Source organism: Schistocerca nitens, chromosome 6 (genome assembly GCF_023898315.1).
Source record: "Schistocerca nitens isolate TAMUIC-IGC-003100 chromosome 6, iqSchNite1.1, whole genome shotgun sequence".
In the NCBI taxonomy this organism is placed as follows: Eukaryota; Metazoa; Arthropoda; class Insecta; order Orthoptera; family Acrididae; genus Schistocerca; species Schistocerca nitens.
The window spans coordinates 308022493-308048181 of NC_064619.1; the positions used below are offsets into that span (position 1 = coordinate 308022493).

Genomic DNA, 25689 nt, shown 5'->3' on the forward strand with positions numbered 1-25689 from the left:
TTTGCCTTATGTCAGTCAGATTATGAGATCTGGCAAATTTTCTACTCGACGTACGCCTTTATCTTAAAAAGGGGAAGTTGCTGATGGTACTGTACAGTTGGCAAATCACAGTACCCCAGTCTTGCGCTTCGTAAGAGGTCTATCGTCCTTAACACAATATGTTATTTTCCGCCTTAATGTAGTGCAAGATATTTGTACGCGTTTGAGTCGAAAACTATTAAAGACAAAGCAGAAAGTATATCAGAATCGGCCAGGGAACCAGCCACCTTCATGTAGTCTGTCTCCTGTCTCTTGGAATGCGGGCGTGATGTTCATCTAGGAGAAACGTGCAATTACGACGTCGAAGATAGTATGCTGTACAAGTCTATAACACATGCTTTATGAAATATCGAAATCTGTAATGACCGATTGCCGATTTATTGGTACCGACTATCACACATGCAGAGTACTAAAATACTAAGTAACGGGTTGGGAATACCACAAAAAATGTTATTAGGCCCACCTTATCAGGAAGAAAACGAATCTGGCGAGTCGTGGCAGTGAAACTGTTGTCAAACTATGTGTCGTTGACACCTCTTAGAAAAGGCGATACTCTATCTATTATTCGAGCTTTTGATAAAGATTTTCTGAAGAATTTTGGTTCTTGGACAAAATACGTTACTTAAAGACCTTTTGAAACATAATGTTTGTCCACAAATACCCTCCTGGATAGCCGAGCGCTTTAAATAGCCGACTTCCAAGATACGGGCAGGCGAACCCGCCTCGGACCAAATGCACCTTGTGGGTTAATGGCGACAGCTGGTGAGTCCGCCAGCTGGATATGGTTTTCACGTAGTTTCCCACATCTCACTACACTGGTGTCCATAGTTCAAAATTAAACAAACGAACAGAAATTTTGCAAAGTTGCCTTTATTTTTCCAGAAAACAATATAAACAAACGATAGTGAAGTAAAAACAATGTAAAGAATACAGAACGTAAACAACTGCAACGTGGATAACGGTAGACAAAAATTTTCTTCGTTTTTTCCAACTTAACTGATTTAGACACACATTCCGACAACCGGTTAATGTGCTCAATATGGGGTGTGACCACCTCTGGCCGCAGTGAAGGCATGACAACGATGAGGCATGCTGTAAATGACGTCGTCAATCTCATGTTGAGGCAATAACTCCCGTTCCTTCTGCAGAGTTGCTTTCAAGTGTTTGCGAGGGGTTGGTGCTTCTCACGTGATGCAACCCGTGTCTCTAGTGCATCCCAGACTTGCCCTGCGGGATTCGAATCGGAAGAGCGAGCAGGCCATGCCATGCGTGCAAATTCTTCGTTTCCAAGAAAACATCAAATACCCGTGCTCTATGAGATTGAGCACTTCATCCATCAGTGCGAAGTCTGAACAAACAGCACCTCGCAATAACTGCACATAAGGATCCAAAATCTCGTCACGATATTTCACAGCATTTAAGCCCTGCCAAATTAACCGTATAAGTTCATGAAGACCTGTTCGAGTGGTCAACATAAACCTTCCTCGACATCGGTCTCTTTCCACACTGTTTTGATCGCGAAGTAGTGTTTCATATGCTCTCCAGATGAGAATCCGTCGAGAATCACTCTTCAAACCAAATCGAGAGTCACCTGTGAAAAGAATATTGGCTCTCAATTCGACCGTCCGGATGGCATGTTGACGGCTCCACTCTAGACGTTCCCTTCTGTGAAGACGTGTCAGAGGTACAGATGTAGCGCGTCTCCGACAGTAAAGGCCACTCTGCCGATGCCTTCTATACACCGTTTGCCTTGATGCAACACGTCCAGTGGATGCTGCGAGGTCAGATGCCATTTTCCGTACAGTAGTAAGGCGGTACCATCTTCCCCTTACAGCCAAATAACCATCCTCTCTTTCTGATGTCACCTATCCTGCTCTGATCTTCGGGATACAGTTCTAGTCTCTATGAACTATCGCCACATCCGAGAAACAACAGAATGTTTCGCGTTAAGCCATCTAGCCATATCATTTTGCGACTGTCCTGCTTCCATTCTTCGTATGTCCCTCCACCTCTTAGTCTGGTAGGTGTCCTCACTGTCATAGTACCGTCTATGACTGTGTACTCAGCGATTTTGGATGTGAGACTTCCTGAAAACTCTACCCCGTTTAATAGGTACCCTGAAGTCATCTCTGGCGTGATTGTTCGTTGACCGGAATGCCATCTTCCATGCAGAACACGATCGTACGGACGACTGCTGACAGTTTGCGCGATTAAATCGTGAATTAGACACAGGACGGGGAAATAGTGGTTTGTTGCTTTAATTTTGAACACCAGTGAACGTACGTACCGGGGTGGTACCCACGTTCTGCCTCAGATGCACGCTACCAAACCTTCTCACACTTGAACATAGATTTGTTCTAGATGCAGACAGAAGGGGTACACAGTCACCGACGGAGTGGTGGCGTCAGGAAGGAGGTCTGGCCACCAACTACCACCAACTTTGCCTCAACCAAACAACCACGCTTGTCCTAATGGACAGTCCTATCTGCCTCTTTTGTGCAGGTTAAGTTTGCTGAAAACTGTCCCTGCTTTTGCTTAAAGTGTGGTCCTTTATTTTCTCCAACGTATGTGTTTTCCCTCTCAGTACTGTGCGCTTGTTTACGTATTTTTAACCCATCACCACTGCCGTAGAAGGTCGGGCGATCTATTGGTAAGCGCTTGATAAGGTGTAACAACAAAGTGTAGTGGAAGCGTCGACTCTAGTTTTGTCAGGGGGTAAACTGCCATCAGGTGGGCATACACGTTACCCCAAGCCTCGTGGATATGTAGTTTCCAAGTGAGTTTCTTATCTTGGGTTACCCCAAGGTACTACCATGGTATGGGGCCTCCCATGATCGGCAATGGCTGAAGGTCCTTCTGCACTCTGTGCAGTGGTTTTTCGTAACGTTAAACTTTAGACAGTACTTCGTGGTCCATGCACCTAGAACGTCGCATGCTGTCTGCAGACGCCGATGCAAGACATTGATTTTCATGAAGTGAGCTTAATGTGCGGTATCGTCCGCGCTAACGACACCCTCTCATTGTTTGAAACATCAGTGGTGTACAGGGAGTACAACGGGGGGCCGACGACAGACTACTGCGTCATTCACGCTTGTATTGGCCTAGATGTCAAATGCTGTCTTCGGCACAGACGTTGAAGGTGCTTCAAAATGGCACTGAGCACTATGGGACTTAACTGTTGAGGTCATCAGTCCCCTAGAACTTAGAACTACTTAAACCTAACTAACCTAAGGACGTCACACACATCCATGCCCGAGGCAGGATTCGAACCTGCGACCGTAGCGGTCGCGCGGTTCCACGCTGTAGCGCCTAGAACTGCTCGGTCACCTCGGCCGGCGTCGAAGGTGCTAACACGCAGGTAAGACGCAATGAGTCAGACATGCGGCGTCGGAATCCCCAACACAGAAAGTCTGTAGAAGAGGCCCTCGTGCACACATGCAGTCGAAGGGCTTGGAGATGTCCAGGAAAGCCGCTCCTGAGCACTCCCGAGCCTCCAAACGGTTCTAGGGCTTCAGTCTGGAACCGCTCGACCGCTAGGTCGCAGGTTCGAATCCTGCATCGGGCGTGGCTGTGTGTGATGTCCTTAGATTAGTTAAGTTTAAGTAGTTCTAAGTTCTATGAGACTGATGGCCTCAGATATTAAGTCCTATAGTGCTCAGAGCCAGTTGAACCATTTTTCGTCTCTTACAAAAAAACATTACCATAAGTAAGTAGATCTCTTCCGTTCATTCTCTGTTGACGACAACATACAAGACAGAGTGTAAAATTCCTGTACTTCCTTTGCTGCAGTTTATCGCATTTTTAAGGTAAAGATTGTTCACAAGAGGGCTCAACACACCCGGAGCTGTAAACGTGAGATGGAACCACTCGTCACGCAGCGTTGCCAAGTCCTTGTTTACTGTTTCAGAAGGCACGAATACGTTTTAGCCGCGACTAATACACACTGAGGTGACAAACGTCATGGGACAGCAATATGCACATATAAAGATGTCGGCAGTATCGCATATAGAAGGTATAAAAGGGCAGTGCACTGGCGGAGTTATCGTACTCAGGAGATTCACTTGAAAAGTTTTCGGAAATGATATGGCCCCACGACGGGAAGTAACAGGCTGTGAAAGCGAATTGATAGTTGGAGTTAGATGCATGGGACATTCCATTTCGAAAATCTTTAAAGAATTCAATATTGCGAGATCCACAGTGTCAAGACTGCGCTGTCGATACCATATTTCAGGCATTACCTCTCACCACGGACAACGCAGTGGCCGACGGCTTTCACTTAACGACCGAGAGCAGCGGCGTTTGCGTAGAGTTATCTTTGCTAAGAGACTAGCAACAATGCGTGAAATAATCACAGAAATGTATGTGGGACGTGAGATGAACCCATCTGTTAGGACAGTGCGGCGAAATTTGGCGTTAATGGGCTATGGCAGCAGACGAACGACGCGTGCCTTTGCTAACTGCACAGCCCCTCTCCTGGGGGCGTGACGATATCACTTGGACCCTACACGACTGGAAAACCGTGGTCTGGTCAGATGAGTCGCGATTTCAGTTGGTAAGACGTGATGGTAGGATTCGAAGTTGGCACAGACCAAGTCATGGTCCCAAGTTGTCAACAAGGCACTGTGCAAGGGGATGATGGCTCGTTAATGATGTGGGTTGGGTTTATATGGGATGGGCTAGGTTCTGTGGTCCATCTAAATTAATTATTGACTGAAAACAGTTCTGACTGGCTACTTGGAGACCATTTGCAGCCATTCATGGACTTAATATATCCAAAAAAGGACGAAATTTTTATTGTTGACAATGTGCCATGTCACCGCGCCATAATCTCTCTCAATTGAAGTCACTCATAGAACATTTATGGGACATAATCGAGAGTTCAGTTCGCCCACAAAATCCTGCATGGGCAACATTTACGCAATTATCGACAGATATAGGGGCAGCAAGGATCAATATTTCTGTAGGGAACTTCCAGCGACTTGAGTCCATGCCACGTGAGTTGCTGCACCACACTGCGCAAACGGATGTCCAGCTCAATATCTCTTGACTTTTGTCACCTCAGTGTACTGCCCCCGTGAAGCTGTTGAACTGTCACGGCTACTATTAGGCGGCTAAAATAGTGGATGAGTGAAGCCTCTCGGTCGGCTTGTCGTGAGTTTTGGTCGAGGATGAACTGAACCACTTATGCACAACTGTCTTGAAATCATTCGCAAGGCGATGCGTTTGACTTAGTCACAGCTATATTTGATTGGTGTGACGACACAGCATGTTTCCGATAACGGCCACGAGAGACCAAGTGCAATAATACCATGGTTGAGTGGTACTGCAATGTTAACAGGTAACTGTTTCTGAAGTAACAAGTAGTTTACAGCCTGACCTCAAAGACCTGTCTGTACGCTACGAAACTATTATTCCGCCGATTACACCTCTATCTATTCTCTTCAAACCGTTGTGAAGTGCACGGCAGAGGGTACTTACCACTGCACCAGGTATTAGAGCTTTTCCCGTTCCTTTCACGTGCGAACAACGAAGGAAGATTAGGGTTTAACGTCCTATCGACAGAAATATCAACAAAGACCCAGCAGAAACTCGAATTGTTTTAAGGATGGGGAAAGAAATCGATCATGCCTTTTCAAAGAAGCCATGTTAGCATTTGCCTGGGACGATGTAAGGATGTAAAGATGTAGAGGCATATCTCACTAGGGGTAAGATAGATACTGCCCACAGGAAAATTAAAGAGACCTTTGGAGAAAAGAGAACCACTTGTATGAGTATCAATAGCTCAGATGGAAACCTAGTTCTAAGCAAAGAAGGGAAAGCAGAAAGGTGGAAGGAGTATATATAGGGTCTGTACAAGGGTGATGTACTTGAGGACAATATTATGGAAATGGAAGAGGATGTAGATGGAGATGAAAAAGGAGATATGATACTGCGTGAAGAGTTTGACAGAGCACTGAAAGTCCTAAGTCGAAGCAAGGCCTCGGGAGTAGACAACATTCCATTGGAACGGCTGGCAGTCTTGGGAGAGCCAGTCCTGACAAACTCTACCATCTGGTGAAAAAAATGTATGAGACAGGCGAAATACCCTCAGACTTCAAGAAGAATATAATAATTCTAATCCCAAAGAAAGCAGGTGTTGACAGATGTGAAAATTGCCGAACTATCAGTTTAATATGTCACGGCTGTAAAATACTAACGCGAATTCTTTACAGACGAATGGGAAAACTGGCAGAAGCCGACCTCGTGTAAGATCAATTTGGATTCCGTAGAAATATTGGAACACGTGAGACAATACTGACCCTATGACTTATCCTACAAGATACCTGTAGATTAAGGAAAGGCAAACCTATGTTCCTAGCATTTGTAGACTTAGAGAAAGCTTTTGAAAATGTGGACTGGATTACTCTCTTTCAAATTCTGAAGGTGGCAGGGGTAAAATACAGGGAGCGAAAGGCTATTTACAATTTGTACATAAACCAGATGGGAGTTATAAGAGTCGCGAGGCATGAAAGGGAAGCAGTGGTTGGGAAGAGAGTGGGACAGGGTTGTAGCCTCTCCCCGATGTTATTCAATCTGTATATTGAGCAAGCAGTAAAGGAAACAAAAGAAAAATTCGGAGTAATTCATTGTGATTCTCTCAGAGACAGCAAAGGATTTGGCAGAGCACTTGAACGGAATGGACAGTGTCTTGAAAGGAGGATATCAGATGAACATCAACAAAAGCAAAACGACGATAATGGAATGTAGTCGAATTAAGTCGGGTGACGCTGAGGGAATTAGATTAGGAAATGAGACACTTAAAGTAGTAACTGAGTTTTGCTATATGGGGAGCAAAATAACTGATGTTGGTCGAAGTAGAGAGGATATAAAATGTAGACTTGCAATGGAAAAGAAAGCGTTTCTTAAGAAGTGAAATTTGTTAACATCGAGTATAGATTTGTCAGGAAGTCGTTTCTGAAAGTATTTGTATGGAGTGTAGCCATGTATGGAAATGAAACATGGACGATAAATAGTTTGGACAAGAAGAGAATAGAAATTTTCGAAATGTGGAGCTACAGATGAATGCTGAAGATTAGATGCGTAGATTTATTTTTATTATTTATTTATTTATTTATTGTTCCGTGGGACCAAATTAAGGACAAGTCTCCATGGTCATGGAACGAGTCAATACATGAAATTATAACACGATATTAGAAACAGATAAAATGAAATATAAAAAAGCATATTCAGGTGACAAGTCGTAAGTTTAAATAAAGAAAATCAACAATGTAACACTGGAATTTGCTTAATTTTGTAGCTCTTCCAGGAGCTCCTCGACAGAATAGAAGGAGTGAGCCATGAGGATACTCTTCAGTTTAGACTTAAGAGAGTTTGGGCTACTGCTAAGATTTTTGAGTTCTTGTGGTAGCTTATTGAAAATGGATGCAGCAGAATATTGCACTGCTTTCTGCGCAAGAGTCAAGGAAGTGAATTCCACATGCAGATTGGATTTCTGCCTAGTATTAACTGAGTGAAAGCTGCTAACTCTTGGGAATAGGCTAATATTACTAATAACAAACGACATTAAAGAAAATATATACTGTGATGGCAATGTCAGAATTCCCAGACTATTGAATAGGGGTCGACAAGAGGTTCTCGAACTTACACCACATATATCTCGAACAGCCCGTTTTTGAGCCAAAAATACCTTTTTTCAATCAGAAGAATTACCCCAAAAATAATACCATACGACATAAGCGTATGAAAATATGCGAAGTAGACTACTTTTCGTGTTGAAGTGTCACTTATTTCGGATAGTGTTCTAATGGTAAATAAAGCAGCATTTAGTTTCTGAACGAGATCCTGGACATGGGCTTTCCACAACAGCTTACTACCTATCCGAATGCCTAGGAACTTGAACTGTTCCGTCTCACTTATAATATGCCCATTCTGTCTGATCAAAATATCGGTTCTTGTTGAATTGTGAGTTAGAAACTGTAAAAACTGAGTCTTACTGTGATTTAGCATCAAATTATTTTCCACAAGCCACGAACTTATTTCATGAACTACATTATTTGACACTGTTTCAATATTACACACAAGATCCTTCACTACCAAGTTGGTGTCATCAGCAAACAAAAATATTTTTGAATCACCTGTAATACTAGAAGGCATATCATTTATATAAATAAGAAACAGCAGTGGCCCAAGCACCGACCCTTGGGGAACGTCCCACTTAACAGTGCCCCATTGGGACTGAACATCACTACCACTCTCAATATTGTGGAGAATTACCTTCTGCTTTCTGTTCTTAAAGTAAGAGGCGAACCAATTGTAAGCTACTCCCCTTACTCCATAATGGTCCAACTTCTGCAGTAATATTTTGTGGTCAACACAGTCAAAAGCCTTCGTTAAATCAAAGAAAACACCTAGCGTTCGCAACCTTTTATTTAATCCGTCCAAAACCTCACAGAGAAAAGAGAATACAGCATTTTCACTTGTTAAACCATTTCTAAAACCAAACTGAACATCTGACAGCAAATTATGTGAATTTAAATGCTCCAGTAACCTTGTATATACAACCTTCTCGATAACTTTAGCAAACTCCGATGGCATACTATCGCTGTCTCCCTTTTTATAAAGTGGCTTCACTACCGAGTACTTTAATCGGTCAGGAAACCAACCACTCCTAAAGGAAAAGTTACAGATATGGCTAAGTACTGGGCTAACATCCACAGAACAGTACTTCAGTATTCTGCTAGATACCCCGTCATATCCATGAGAGTTCTTGGTCTTTAGTGATTTAATTATTAACTCAATCTCCCTCTTGTCAGTATCATGGAGGAGCATTTCAGGTAACAGTCTCGGAACACTTTTTTCTGAGAGCGCTATATGATTCCCTGTTGGGACTAGGTTTCTATTTAGTTCACCTGCTATATTCAGAAAGTGATTATTAAATACTGTACATATATGCGACTTATCAGTAACACGGAAATTCCCACTACACACTGATTCTATATCCTCGACCTGTCTCTGCAGACCAGCCACTTCCTTTACTACTGACCATATGGTTTTAATTTTATCCTGAGACTTAGCTATTCTATCTGCATACCACATACTTTTTGCCTTCCTAATAACATTTTTAAGCACCTTACAATACTGTTTGTAATGGGCTGCTGCATTTACATTCTGACTGTTTCTAACGTTTTGATATAATTGCCACTTTGTTCTACAAGATATTCTTATCCCTCTAGTCAGCCACCCAGGCTGCCTGTTTGTGCTAGTACCCTGTTTTGAACGTTCTAACGGAAAGCAACTTTCAAAGAGCACGAGAAAAGTCTTGAGGAAAGCATTATATTTATCGTCTACTGTATCAGCACTATAAACATCTAGCCACTCTTGTTCCTTGATAAGGTTTACGAAAGTCTGTACAGCAACTGGATCAGCTTTCCTAAAAAGTTGGTAACTATATTTAACATGTGTTGCAGCACAAAAATCTTTTAGACTTAAAATTTGTGCATCATGATCTGAAAGGCCATTGACCTTTTTGCTAACAGAATGCCCTTCTAATAATGACGAATGAACAAAAATATTGTCAATGGTTGTTCTACTGTTCCCTTGCACTCTCGTTGGAAAGAATACGGTTTGCATAAGATTATATGAATTAAGGAGGTCTACCAGCATCCTCTTCCTTGCACAATCACTTATACAATTAACATTGAAGTCACCACATATAACTAACTTTTTGTATTTCCTATAAAGTGAACCAAGAACCTCCTCTGGCTTTAGCAAAAATGTTGTGAAATAGGAGTCTGGGGATCTATAAATAACAACAGTTAGAAGTTTAGCTCCATTAAATTTAACCTCACCTGTACAACATTGAAACACCTTTTCAGTGCAGTACTTTGAAACATCAATTGACTCAAATGGGATGCCGTTTTTCACATACATGGCTACTCCCCCACACCGCAAAGAGCTCCTCGAAAAGCTGCCAGCCAACCTTCTCGATAACTTTAGCAAACTCCGATGGCATAGAAATAGGTCTGTAATTGTCAATACTATCCCTGTCTCCCTTTTCACAAAGTGGCTTCACTACCTAGTACTTTAATCGGTCAGGAAACCGACCACTACTAAAGGAAAAGTTACAGATATGGCTATGTACTGGAGGCATTGAATAGAATTGGGGAGAAGAGAAATTTGTGGCACAACTTGACTAGAAGAAGGGATCGGTTGGTAGGACATGTTCTGAGGCATGAAGGGATTACCAATTTAGTATTGGGGGGCACTGGATAGACACAGGATGCCCAGGATAGAGTAGTTTGCACAGGATAGAGTAGCATGGAGAGCTGCATCAAACCAGTCGCTGGACTGAAGACCACAACAACAACAACGACTGACTCCGTCAGTGACTCATCGATATTAATCGATACTGCAGAATTTTACATTTCCGAACATTTGGAATCTTACCAAGATAAGACTGATACTTGCGCAAGCTTTTTCAGACGTTACTTCATTATAGAGAACTGTACCATCAACGAAAAGTCTGGAACTACTTTCAATATTGTCTGCAAGGGCATTAATCTTTCTGTCACCTGGGGGAATGAAGTTACTCCAGTTACCGTATTTATAATTTCACTCCAGCTTACAATCTGAAAGTCTGTGTACCTGTTCATTATATGCCCATTGGCGATATTCACTTAATGTACAGTGCGGTCACAGAAGTCATGGGATATCTCCTAATATCGTGTCGGACTTCCTTTTTCCTGGAGTAGTGCAGCAGTTCGGTGTGGCATGGACTCAACAAGTTACTGGAAGTCTCCTGCAGATATACAGAGCCTAGCTGCCCCTGTAGCCACCCAAAACGGCGACGGTGTTGCCGGTGCAGGATTTTGTGCACGAATTCACCTCTCAGTCATGTCCCATAAATGTTCGATAGGATTCATGTTGGGTGATCTGGATGGTCAAATCATTCGCTCGAATTGTCCATAATGTACTTCTAACCAATAGCAAACAATTGTGGGCCAGGAACATGGCTCATTGTCATCTGTAAAAATTACATCCTTGTATGGGAACTTGAAGTTCGTGATTGGCTGCATGTGGTCTCCATGTACCCCAACATAATCATTTCCAGTCAGAGATCAACTCAGTTAGACCAGAGGATCCAGTTCATTCCATGTAGATACAACCTGCACCATAATGGAGACACAACCAGATTGCTTGCACAATGCCTTGGTTAACAGCTTGGCTACGTAGCTTCGGAGGGTCTGCACCACACTCTAATCCTACCACCAGCACTTACCAACTGAAATCGGGACTCATTTAACCGGTCACGGTTTTCCAGTTGTCTATGGTACAACCAGTATGGTCACGAGACCAGAGGCCCTATTCTATATCTTCCCGCAAGTTCGCCGATCGGTTTGGTACGCCAGCGCACCGAACGGTCTTGTTATCGAAACAGAGCCCCATCATTATTCAGTAAGCATTTCGAAAGCGATGCCGAACGGTCCTAGCGAACCGAAACGCTGTTGTTAGTTCCCCTCATGCCAAACAATCGAAAGCAATCTGCCTCAGACTTGCGCATGCGCACTGCAGCACCAAAGCGGCACTAACTCGAAGCAGCTAGCTGCCGACACAGGTACGCCACTCTTCACAGTACCGAAAAGTGTGGTTAGAGTATGTAATACCGTTCAAATTTCGCTGACCAGGGGCTTCCATGAATGCTTGATAACGATAGAATATTGACTGTGTTCTGGAAACTGTCGTAAATGTCACATTATGTCATTTTATTCTGATTCACATCGACGTCTTGTTTTGAATTTTACATTTCGGAACATGAGTTAGGAATGGAGCGTAGTACCACATTGTACAAATACATCTATAGAAACACCCGAAAAATTCATCATTTTTTTCTGTTTTCCGTCGTTCTTTAGTTGCTTCAAAATTCATGGAGGTACGTTCCATCTATGCAACTAATTGAAGGCAGTTTGATTAATGCCATACGCGTTTCGCTTCCTTTATTCGTGATTATGCTACACAAATAAAACAAGCGAAATTTTTATGGGAATAAACTGCCTTCAATGAGTTGCATAGGCGGAACACATCTCCAAGAACCCGAAAAGTTGTTTAGAGAGTGTCAAAGAATAAGAAGATGCATAGAATGTGGTTGTAGCTCGCTTCTAGAGATCCCAATGATGAAGTACCCTATTTCTCTATATGATACGATTTGTTTCATAAAAATAAAATTTAAAAAAAACGCCTTTTCAAAAGCGTGTGGCAAGTGCAGCTATAGAAGTTCGTTATAGTTTATAACATGCATCTGATGACTCAAAATGTTTCATATATGGTGGTATAGTCTGAAAATACTGTGGCAGGAACCTTTCATCTCTGTCTACTGTCGTTAATGATTCGAATCGCAGATAAATAATTGTAAAGACGACTGCAGCTAGTTTCATTCGCAGTAATTTACGTTGTGCTCTTAGATTCCTGTCTGACCACACTCTCGGAAATCGCTACGTGTTCTGAAAAAAAAAAAAATGGTGAATGAATTTTTGACAAGAAGAAGTGTAAATGTAACAGTCAGTTGTTTCATGCACAGTAATTTCATCTTTCATTTCTTAAACGTATGAAAGTAGCGAAATCGGAGGTACTCGTTACTCAGAAAGCGCGCTCTTACGTATAAAAAATGGCTCTGAGCACTACGGGACTCAACTTCTGAGGTCATTAGTCCCCTATAACTTAGAACTAGTTACACTTAACTAACCTAAGGACATCACACACATCGATGCCCGAGGCAGGATACGAACCTGCGACCGTAGCGGTCTCGCGGTTCCAGACTGTAGCGCCTAGAACCGCACGGCCACTTAGGCCGGCCCTTTCGTATAAATTACAATCCATATTTCAGAAAATTTCTTAACATTGACGTTTAACGAAGTCTGAGAATGCGTTGCAAACACGAAGAGGGAAAAATATATTTTCGCATCCAACATTATAAGAACCTATGTCCTTTGTCACAGCACTTCGTCGCCTTTACCAACTTCGCTACTACAGCTTGCGTGCCAGTGATGCTTTATTTAATGTAATTCCAATCTAGGGAGACGCAGGATGACTTCGTTGCCGAAAGATGCTGGCGTAAGCCGTAAATGCATGAAATTTTGGAAGGTTTTCTCGATCAGGCTTCATAAAATTCCTTTGCGTTGTTACTTAAAAGTTTTAAAGACGTTTCGATAGTTAATAAACAAACCATTTGCCGAAAAGAGTGCGCGAAGTTACTAGTAATTTTAGCTAACACTCATGTAATATACGTAAGCAGAGCTGATGTCTTGATATTTAATATTCTTTAAACTCTTAATTGCATTTTGAGAGGATATTGACCGAAAACGTTTTTTTTTTGTTGTAATCATTCACAGTAACAACCTAACCCAACCATATTTCTAAAAAAGGAAAATAGTCTATTATGGACCCACTTTCCAACTGGACGCGTCCTGTGATGATTCTTTAGTAACACAATCACTAAATCCAAAGCTAAAACCGCTCAATATGTTTAAAATAACAAATTATAGTTGTAAGTAAACCACAGCTAACCGAACGACAGGGCCATATCAAAATCCAAAACCTCTCGGTACAGTTGTCAAAAAATTGTCGTGAGGACCCCTCGGTAACTGGACTCAGAAGTTTAATGAATAGGAAATACGGATAAGGAACCGAAAATGACGTCACTACCGAGACTAACCTACTGCACCGATCGGTATGAACGATATAGAATAGGGCCTCAGGAGTAGCGCTGCTGGCGATGTCGCGCCGTTAGCAAAAGCAATTGCGTCGATCATCTACTGCTGTAGCTCGTTGAGGCCAAATTTCGCCACACTATCCTAACGGGTACGTTTGTCGTCCGGCCCATATTGATTTCTGCTGTTATTTCACGCAGTGTTTCCTTTCTGTTAACACTGATAACTATGCAAACACCGCTGCACTAGGTCGTTAAGTGAAGACCGTCGACCAGTACGTTGTCCGTGGTGAGAAGTAATGCCTGAAATGTGGTATTCTCGGCACACTCTTGACACTGTGGATCTCGAAATACTGAGTTCCCTAACGATTTTGGAAATGGAATGTCCCATGCGTCTAGCTCCAACTACCGTTCCGCGATCAAAGTCTGTTAATTCCCGCCGTGCGGTCAGAATCACGTCGGACACCTTTTCACATGAATCAACTGAGCACAAATGGCAGCTCTGCCAATGAACTGCCCTTTTATACCTTGTGTACACGATACAACCGCCAGATATATATGTGCACAATGCTATACCAAGACCTTCTGTCACCTCGGTGTATCCAATATACTTATTCCATTTTAGAATTATTGTCAATGATTCATGTGGGGTGATGTTGTTACCCCCTCTGTGAGTGTTTTCTACAATATATATATATATATATATATATATATATATATATATATATATATATATATATATGATCGAGATGATCTGTGTGACGAAGATTGTGATATATACAATTTTTGGTATGATTAAGATGGAAACGATAACATTAAAATTATTGATAAAGTTGATGATGTCATATAAATGAGTGAAATGCATCGAATGACAGAGCCACCATGATCATAAAATTTATCGGATGACACAGAGGATGAAAATCTAAGTCTTTCAGGTATGTTCAAATCTAGGCATGGTCTAGCATGACATTCTACACCCTGTTGTCAGAAGAGAAGTTCAATTCAAAATATTCTTCGACAAAAGCCTGCTCTTACAAACGGCAATAAAACTGTAGATTCAGATATAAATATATTTGCTCTCTCTCTCTTCCTGAAAACAATGAATTTCACCCAGAAGAACCTAAAGAATGTCACAAAATGACAAATTATGAGTTGATGACCCTTATTTCCGTACTACCGGCTGCTGGAAAGACTCATGGAAATCACACTTGTATGTTCGACTTATCATCTAGCTACCCAGCTTTTCATGTCTGTTATGTCACCTACTAATTTCAACGATTATCAGCTGTCTTGGGGCTTGATGACTTAAGAACTCGCATCATTATAACTGCAGATACAAATGAAAAGTTCCAGGCAATAAGGAACGTTTTTGATATTTTGTGAATGCGTGCATGAATAATTACAGCCCTCATGAGTACCTAACTGTTGATAAAATACTGGCCACTTTCCGTAGCAACTGCCTGTTTGTTATGAATATATATAACATGGACACCAGGAAATAAAGGATAAAAAATATGGGTATGTGCAGATGCTAGAAAGGGATATGTTTATAATCTACAAGTACAAGGTGTGCGAGAAAAGTAATGAGATTGACAGCACTGCGAGCGATCAGGCAACGCTGTACGTTGATCGACTTGTGTAGAGCGGTGTGTTCATCCCTTCCAGCTGCTCGGTCTGAGTTACAGCTCCGTACGGCCATCACGTGGTTATTGAGAGCATCATCAGTGAAGTTTTGTTTTTGTTGTGTGTTATGAAAATGGAAGAGCGGAGTTTAGAGCAACATTATGCCATCAGGTTTTGTGCCAAACTTGCGAAATCCGCTAGAGTGGCCTTAGAGAAGTTGTAACAGACCTGTGGGGAACATTTCTGATTAATAACTCAAGTTTTTCGCTGCCACAAGTCATTTTTGGAAGGTCGGAAAAACTTTGAAGACGAACCTCGCTAAGGGAGACCAACTTCAAAAACCGATGATAACGCCGAACGTGTACGTGCTGTTGTGAGATCAGACCGGCGTTTAACAATAAGGATGATACGTGACCTGATGATACTTTCACTGTTCATCAATTTTTATCGAATATTAGCACACGCCAAAGGTTTGTACGAAAAATGGAGTCGAAACACCTTGCAACTGAGCAGAAGGACAATCGAAGAAACGTGTGTGTTGGTCTCTAGAGGATTGACAATGACTATAAATGGTTCACTCCTGTGATCACAGGTAATGAATCCTGGATTTTTTAGTACGATCATGAAACAAAACGGAAAAGTGAACAGTGGTGCACTGAGACATCTCCTCAACGGAAGAAGGCTCGAATGCGCAAATCACAGATCCGAACAACGATGACTTGTTTTTAACAGTAGGGGTATCGTGCATACAGAATTTGTTCCTGTAAGACAAACTTGTCATTGAAAGGCTCAGCGAAGGGGTGAATCGAATGAGATCAGATGTTGTAGACAAGTGGATGCTGCATCATATCAACACCCTATATCACACGACCACTTTCATCAGGCAATTTCTGATCTAGCATTCCTGTTGTTCCAACAGGCCCTCTGTTTACCTGATCTGAGTCCTTGTGATTTTTCCTTTTCTTAACATCCAAAAATGTCTTAACAGTATGTCATTTTAGGAGTCTGGAGAACATTCAAAAGAATGTGAACGACATTTTAAAGGCCCTACCAGTTGAAGACTTCCAGTGCTGCTACCAAGAGTGGGAACAAATACTCTGCCAGTGTACAGATACTACTGTGAAGGGGAAAATATTGTTTGGAAGAATGCTTCGGTAGATAAAAATTAGTCTCAATACTTTTCTCGCACAACACGTGTATACAGGCATGAAGGACAACTAGAGCGAATCAGGAACAACGCGTTGTGTTGGGTATGGTTGGAACATATTTTCAGTCTGGAAGAGGAATCACTACAGATAAAGCTTGTACTTCCATACTGCTACCTGAAAAGTTGTTGGATCACAACGTTACTTGGAACTCTTAGAGCAAACGAAAGATAAATACGTCAAGAGTTATTGAGTAATGTAACAAAAGAGGAAAAAGCTCAGTTATTTGGATTCACACAAAAGATGACCATTGTCTCATACGTTCCGAAGAAAAACTAGTGCATTTTTCTGCTTTATATGCCACACCATGATGACTCTGTTGAAGAAGAAAAAGAAATCAAGACACCTACCGTAATTGCTCACTAAGAGACTAAAAGGGGAGTAAATGTGGGTGATGTGACGACAAGACAATACAGCTGTGTTCGTACAACAAATCGCTGGCTGTACACTTTATTCATGGAAATTGTGGACATCCCAGCGATCAATGCATATATTCTGTGCTCACAAAAATATCCAGACTGGCAGAAGGATTTCAAAACAAGGAGGAGGCATTTCCTTCAGCAACTTGTCCTGAAGTTAGCGAAACCGCATGTGGAAGAACGAGCAAGGAATGCAACTGGACTACATACAGAAAGTGTGAGAGCCATTGAAGTATTGGATTTGAAATAAAGAAGACATATTCTGCTTAAGATACCAAAGAAGAAACTTCAAAATTATCGACAGGAAAAAGATGTGCAATATGTCAGAGAAATGAAGACTAAAAATTAGATTCATGTGCATAAAGTGCAAAAAACCAATGCAACAAAACCATAGGAAACACACAATTGTGGCAAAATATTCCCAGTGCTACGAGAAGACATCTAAAGAGACTAATTTGTCACTTACTTAAAATTTTTATTATATGTTCTGTCAGTAGAGTGGCTACAGGATCGTAAATTCTTTATATTTGGACAATAAACCACCAACGATTTCTTCAGATCTGCAATAAGCCATCAGTTTACATTAATAATTACACCGTTAATTATTTTGTGAATGTAGGACCTATAACAACAAAAATTTTTACGGTGTTGACCAAGGGTAATTGCACTACACAGTTAGATTAGATTAATTATTCTTTCCACAGGCCCACGAAAGAGGGGATCCTCCTGGGTGTGTAACATTCAGATAAACACATTACAAAAATGAAATTAGAAAAACTTGTTTCATTAATTTTAATGATGGTAACTGGAAGGTGTAAAATAACCTTTGGCCTCTCCATCAGGAAATCCTCAATGCAGACACAAGTCTCGTTTGATATACCACATGATCATATTTTCAATAATAAGCAGAGGTGTGGTACTGAATCAAATGCTTTTTGGAAATAAGGAACACTGCATCTACCTGACTGCCACGGTACATGGCTTTCAGGACGTCATTTGAGAAAAGCGTGAGCTGGATCTTACGCGACTGATGTTTTCGGAATCCTTGCTGGTTCGCACGAAGGAGGTCATTTGGTTCGAGAAACCTCATAATATTTGAGCTCAGAATATGTTATTACTTACAAGGTTCTACAGCAAATAGATGTCAATGACATTGGATGGTAGTTTTGTGGCTGTTTCCCTTCTTGTGCATGGGTGTGACCTGTAGTTTCTTCCAAACACTGGGCACAGTTTATTGTTCAAGGGATCTTCGGTATATTTGATTACAAGAGGTGCTAACTGAGCTGAAAATTCGGTACAGGATCTTATGGGGATTCCATCAAACCCCCGAAGCTTTGTTCAGTTTTGGATTGTCCTTGGGGTGGGAAGCTGCCCCTAAAGGCGGAAGAATCAGCAATTGTCAACGGCATGAGGATGCAAAAGGCAATGGAAGCCACTGTATTAAAGACACGTAACGTATATCCACAGGACATGTGGCCCGTAATTGAAGAAGTGTCATGATGATCTCTCCTGTAACGCCGGAAATGCATATCCTCCTATTTCCATCTATTGTACTGTAAGTTTTTTCCTTAATTTGTTACCTGAATATATGACATTTCTGTGCCTTTATATATTGTAATTGGTTTACTATTTGTATATATATATATATATATATATATATATATATATATATATATATATATATATGCATTTATGTCGATGTATAATTGGTTTGTTTCGTAAATATTATTTGTATTTTTACGCTGGGTCTTGCCTAGGGAAAACTGCTATCGAACGATTACATCGATAGGTCGTGTGAAGAATCAAAGTGTGTAGGATCTTTGGTAGTGTTAACTCTGCCGCGTGGAGCGCGGGCAGGGCAGTTGGAGTCTGGCTGGAGTAGCGGTTGGAGCAGGTGTGTGGTGTGACGCTCCCGCGAGTTGCCGCGCTTTCGGGGTTTAGCAGCATGTAATTGCGCTCGACTTGCGATGATAGTTTCTGACATGGTGTCGCGGACGGGAAGCATTAGCTGGCGCACATCAAGAGCCCGTTTCGTCTGGTGACCGTGTTGAGAAGAACGCGCGCCAACATCCAGCTTCTGCAACAGCGACGGCCGACAATGAGTGACTGTCGCCACCTCCTCGATCGACGGCTTCAAACCTTCAATCAACTAACAAGGAAGACCAAAAGCACGTAAAGTTTCAGAACTGTATGGCAGACCTCAGCTTTTCACATTGTTCCATTTGCCTCGCAAAATTACAGCAACTTAGCATGAACCTTTGTTGCTCATTGTCCCAATTGCATTACCAAGCAGGGTCCCTTCCTTTTCCGAAATGAAACCGAGTGTCGTTGAAATTCAGACGCCAGCATTAAAGTACTATCATTGCATTTCATTACTTTAGTTTCAAAGTGCAGTTAAAGCATAGCTGGCTACAATAGTTAGATTACACAAGCACAAATTAATAGTGCGAGTTTTGTTAGCATATTTTAGCTTACCTGTGACTGCAGCTCAGCTTGGTACGTACTAAATTTTACTATTGTTAATTATTCAGAATCATTTAATTCAAGTTCAAAGTTAAATCTCTTGTTTCTAAATTGCGTAGAGTCAAGTTGCTTTTGAAATGATTGTTGAGGTAGTCCAAGGCTAACCGTATTCTGCTGGATTTCGATGTGCTTCAGAAAGAAAGCTCACTATTAACTTCAGTCACTAAATTAACTTTCGATTTTCCGGATTTATTAATTCTTTTGCTAAATTAAGTCAGAGTGTAGCGAAATTTATTACTTCTGACAAACTTTCAGTTTTCACACTACACGTGTCAACCTTCAGTTGCCACGCTTCTAGTGCTTTCAGTTACTATAGTAATTGTCCTTAGGACAGGCGACCGTGATTTCCCCCAAATCTCAAATATCTAATTACCGCTAGTTAATTGTTGACGTAACGGCCGCACATTTACTTTCTTTATTAACTTTACCCCTTTTCAAAATTAATTTCCACCAGTTTCATTTGCATTTTTCCTTTCATTTAGATGTCACCCTTTCCTCCCTCTTTACCGACAGATTAACTTCGGTGACGATTGCTTTTCCAAAATTCCCATTAGGTACACGCGGTTTAATTTTTCACTGTCATTAAGGTCGATAAGTGAGGGGGAGGTTACACTCCATTGGCAAAAGATTCCGGAAGCAATGAGGGAAATAAAAGAAAGGTTCAGGAGTGGAATTAAAATTCAAGTTGAAAGGATGTAATGATACGATTCACTGATGACATTGTTATTCTGAGTGAAAGTGAAGAAGAATTACATGATCTGCTGAACGGAAAGAACAGTCTAACGAGTACAAAGTATGGATTGACAGTAACTCGAAGAAAGACGAATGTAGTGAGAAGTAGCAGAAATGAGAACAGCGAGACTCTTAATATCAGGATTGATGGTCACGAGGTAGATGAAGTTAAGGAACTCTGCTACCTAGGCAGTAAAACACCCAATGACGTACGGAGCAAGGAGGACATCAAAAGCAGACTAGCAACGGCAAAAAGATCATCCCTGGCCAAGAGAAGTCTAAATATCAGCCTAAATTTGAGTAAGAAATTTCTGAGAATGTACATCTGGAGTACAACATTGTATAGTAGTGAAACATGGACTGTGGGAAAACCGGAACAGAAGAGAATCGATGTGGTTCTACAGACGAATGTTGAAAATTAGATGGACTGATAAGGTTAGGAATGAGGAATTTCTGGGCGGAATCGGAGAGGAAAACATTGATAAGGAGAGGGGACAGGATGATAGGACATCTGTTAAGGCATGTGGGAATGACTTCCATGGTACTAGAGGAAGCTGTAGAGGGCAAAAACTGTAGAGGAAGACAGGGGTTGGAATACATCCAGCAAGTGCTACTTCAGTCGTCTTAGCAGTGGTACGAGAGTTAAGCTGAGTTTTCCTGTGTAAACCAACATTTGAAAACAGAGTTTAGCATTTTTGGTTTTGCTTTGCAACCCTGTTTTAGTTCCCGTCTCGCTGTTGAATATCTGGACACAAACTTTGGTTACATGCTTTGTTAAACACGTATTATGCAGTAGTCTCTGTTTCTTTAGAAGTACTTTACAGTGACAGCATATCATGAAGGGACCCTCCCATCATGAACTGTTCTATCACCTGCATATCTATCCAATGCAGAAAGGAACAACTAAATAAATACCGATAGTTCGCTGCACATGTTTGAAAAAAGAAATAGAAACATATCTGTTCGGAAATTCTTATTTTACATTTCGTAAGAAAAGGAAAAATAAAGAAAAGCCAGGTTACCTTCAAGATATTTTCGTAGATTTACAGGGGAACTTCCTGTTTCTTACGAAGCAAGATATTCGAAGTTTCCAGGAGAAGTGAGTCTTCGTCCCAAAGACTATTTTGATGTATATCTCCATGTAAGTCTATTCTACGCAAGCATCAACATCTCTGCGTAATTACTGCTGCCTGAATTCTTTCAAAGCTGCTTATTGTTGTCAAGTCTTGGCCTCCCTCTACAATTTACCTCCGTTACCAACATTCATTTTTTCTTAAATACTTTTCTTGCTAATCCCAGTCTGTATTTTATATCCTGTGTGCTTGGGCCACCATGACTCCCTGTATTTTTCTGCCCCAATAACAAAACTCATCCAAGGTGTCATTTTTTAATCCAATTCCTTGGGAAACGTCCGATTTAATACGACTACATTTCATTATCCTCGTATCATTTTTATCGATGTTCATCTCATAATCTCTCTTCAAGACGCTACCCATTCTGTTCAGGTGATCTTCCAAGTCTTCTAAATTTCATTTTGTTTTCTTTAATGCTTGCTCGTTGAACAGACTGAATAACAACGGAGAGCCCTTTCTCACTCTCTTCTCATCTACTGCTTCCCTTTCATATCCTTCGACGCGTAAAATTATTGCAGTCTGGTTTCTGTACAAGTAGTAAATAACCAGAGGATCTATGAAACTTCCTTGGGGGACGCCAGAATTCAGTTCAGTTTTACTCGATGACTTTCCGTCAGTTACTACGAACTGTGATCTTTATGACAAGTACGACTCATGAATGTCCGAAGCAACATTGCAACAGAGGACCTGCAATATGGTATTTATCCGCCGACACAGGGCAAGTGACTTTCAATTAAAATGTCTCACATGCTCGGGTTCAATGGTTTAGATGGCTCTGAGCACTATGGGGCTTAACATCTGAGGTCATCAGTCCCCTACACTTACAACTAATTAAACCTAACTAACCTAAAGACAGCACACACATCAATGCCCAAGGCAGGATTCGAACCTGCGACCGTAGCAGCAGTGCGGTTCCGGACTGAAGCGCCTAGAACTACTCGGTCACAACGGCCGGCTCCTATGCACGGCAATATACATAATGGATGTATGGGTACAGGTTGTAGATAAATGGTTGACATTTGGAAGTTTTGGTGGTTAGAACACTGGATTTGCATTCGAGAGGACGACGGTTCAAACGCCTTTCCGGCCATCCACATTTCGGTTTCCCATGATTTCAATAAATCGCTCGAGGCAAATGTCAGGTTGGTTCCTTTGAAAGGGCACGGCCGATTTCCTTCCACATCCTTGACACAATCCGAGGTTGTGCTCCATCACTATAGACATCGATGTCGAAGTGACGTTAAACCCAGTATTCCTTCCTCGCTTTTTTCTTTAAACTTTTGGTGTGGCCATGAGTCGTGCTCGGATAGCCTGATGGTAAGGTGACAGCTCGCGATATTCGGTAAATCTGGCTTCGGGTCTCGGGGCTGTACTTTTATTGTCGTCATTTGATTATACAGCTCATGGTTGTCCATATTCGCAATTGCGAATACATTTCATGTATTTCATAATGGCTTTAGTCGCCGCAGTGCCTGTTCCGAAGGAATATGGCATCGTGTTTCTGAATACTGCAGGCACCATAATATCGTATTTGTTGCTGTTGTCTTTCTAGAAGGGCCTTCCTGATGCAGAGCTTCCACCATTACAGCACTTTTTTCAGTTCTAGTCTCCTGGTTGCGTCCCATTAGGAGGAAGTATGGTATCTACCTGATCAGTTTTACAACACATTGCAAGAAGCACACAGTGTACTGAAAATTAATGCGAACTGATAACTACACAGGAAGCTGAAGGAATGAGGCCTATTCGAATGGAACAGTCTTATGTAAAGACACGGAGGTGTTTTGGACACCCATCACCGTCCCTCTATGCGAACAACCAATCAAATATACACCAGAGGCGCTTAGTCTTTACTTGTCTATACTTGTTTTATTATCAGAACGGGGATAGGTGATCTAAACCTTTTGACCAGTAATCTACATGTATTTCGAGACGCTATTACGCCATATTCTGGATTGTTACTTCACCTCTGAATAAGCAGTTGAATCTGCAGAAAGAGCTTCACGTTGTCACAATTTCCACGGAGAACAAGAAGCAAAACCTGGTGACGACGTTTCAGAGTAAAGAGGAAAAAGATATAAATTTTAGGGGTTTCTTTTTGAGATCAAAATAATTACTAAAAGTTCACATTAACGTGGGTCTAAACATCCTTCATTAGGGCAGCATTAAAGAAATTCCCTTCAGTCACTTCTGGTCGAGTAAATTACCTTAAACATCGTGTTTACTCACTTTCTATTTACAGTTGGTTATGGCAGATATGTTGTTTGTACATCGCTTGTTCTGTTTCAGAGTAATTTCCATCGCAATACATCACGATTACGTACTTACGAATATGCGCTATATGTGCCGCCTAGCAGATGGAATGCGAACGCAGCGCGTCAACTTTATACTGGACGTTAACATGGGAGGCAGTTACCTCGTACAACAAACCCACTAACGCTTGCTGAGACAAGACTCATTTGAGAAGAGAGTTGCAAGTGGAGATATACGAACGCCTGAGCCTGAAGAATATGTTCTTCGTACAGTGGATGAACCTCCGTCAATACGTACAAGGTAGATCGTAAGAAGGGAAGGCATTAATCACATGACGAAAATGACATGATGAAAATCACATGATGAAAATATTATGTACCCGTATCACCTTCTACGAAAGCGAGAATTAAATGGATCATACTTTCACCAAAGATATCTTTGTGTCAACGCATGTTACGGCAGTGTGCCGTCTTTCTGCACTTTTTAACATGTATCTTATTCGCTGTGGGGACTGGCTTTTCAGATATCGTAACAGTCATTTCTGGGTTTGTGAAAACCGTCAAGAGGTGTGACAAGACAAACAGCAACAGTGGTTCAACCCTAGCGTGTGGGGTGGAATCGTTGGTGATCGTCTCACTGGACCCTACTTCATTCCACAACGTCTTATTGGACAAACCTATCTACAGTTTGTCAGACATGAGATGCTTCACTTACTTGATGACGTAGTACCTCTGGGCTAATCCAACGAATGTGGTTTATGCGCTAGGGCGCTCTGATTCACTTTACTCGAATAATTCGCGAGTATTATGATAACCATTTTCTCTACATGTGGATTGTTCGAGGGGCCATTGTACGGCGTGACCGATCGCCAAATTTGAATCCAGTGGATTTTTTCCTTTTGGGGCATTTAAAATGGTTGGTGTATGAAACTGCTGTATTAGATCTCCATGTTCTAGGGAGAGTATCCAAAATGGATTTGACCAAATATGGAACACACCAAGAGTACGAAGGCTCAGGGGGTGCATGGAGCACGGGATTGTTACTGCGAACAATTTTTGTAAATGTAACTATATTTAGTAAATGTGTCATTTTTGTGCCATGGATAACAAATCGTTTCATGCATGAAGGATACTGGAACCCGTTCCCATATCAATTTTTTCTGATGTTTTGATGTAGTAATAAATTCTTAAAGTTTCTGACACATAATTGTGCACAATCTATGAGCAGGTAAAGGCAGTTGCGTAAACAGAGATGTTATGTAACCTCCGAAATTTTGTCTGTGGAGAACGACTTCGCCCTGTTTATTTCAGGCCACTTTGTGCGTTCCGTGCCAGAACTGAGGCGTAAGGTATTTAATTCAGCGGCACGTAGATTTAACCTCAAATTTATTAATCATTTTTAAATATCAACTGAGGGTCGACAGGTGTACAGTACTAACACCGACTGCCGGCCACGTAAACCTTGCTTTTTTAGAATGCCGGCCATTTATATGCGTGTTTTAGAAAAATCCTTTCTCTCGCTACACAATGAAGGTCTATCGTGCACGTCAATATACGTGACTGCGTGTTTAACAGCGAGATAAATCACACCCCGATCAACCTTAAGAGGTTTTGGTTTTATGTAAAACCAGTAAGCGGTACGAAATCATCTATTCTTTCATTCAGAGGCCATACTGGCACTGAAACGAAAGATAACAGAGAGAAGGTCGAAATAATGAATTTGGTTTTCCGAAATTGTTTCACTGCGGAAGATCGTAACGCAGTCCCACCTTTCAATCATTTTAAGAACATGGGTTGAGAAGTTCCGCCTTAGGCAAGACATCTTTTTTCTTTTGTTTCACCCATACATGTTTCAGCACTTTGTGCTATCGTCAGTGGGTTCTATTTTTATTTTTAACTGTAAATTTGTTGTTAACATATTAACATTTGCGTCGTATACAACATTATGTAAAAGTTGCATTTATAACTTAATTGGCGAAAAGTAACATACTTTACATTATGTTATTGTCCTCTTGTTTTGGTAGCTGTTATGCTACACAATATACAACATGTCATCTGCAAACA

At 41.4% G+C, this 25689-nt stretch overlaps 1 protein-coding gene across 1 annotated transcript in view; it reads right to left on the bottom strand.

Annotated features, from left to right (window-relative positions):
* The window catches only part of LOC126263339 (regulator of G-protein signaling 17), a 461202-nt gene that overhangs the window by 29877 nt on the left and 405636 nt on the right, over positions 1 to 25689 (bottom strand). The gene's annotated exons all lie outside the window — the stretch shown is intronic.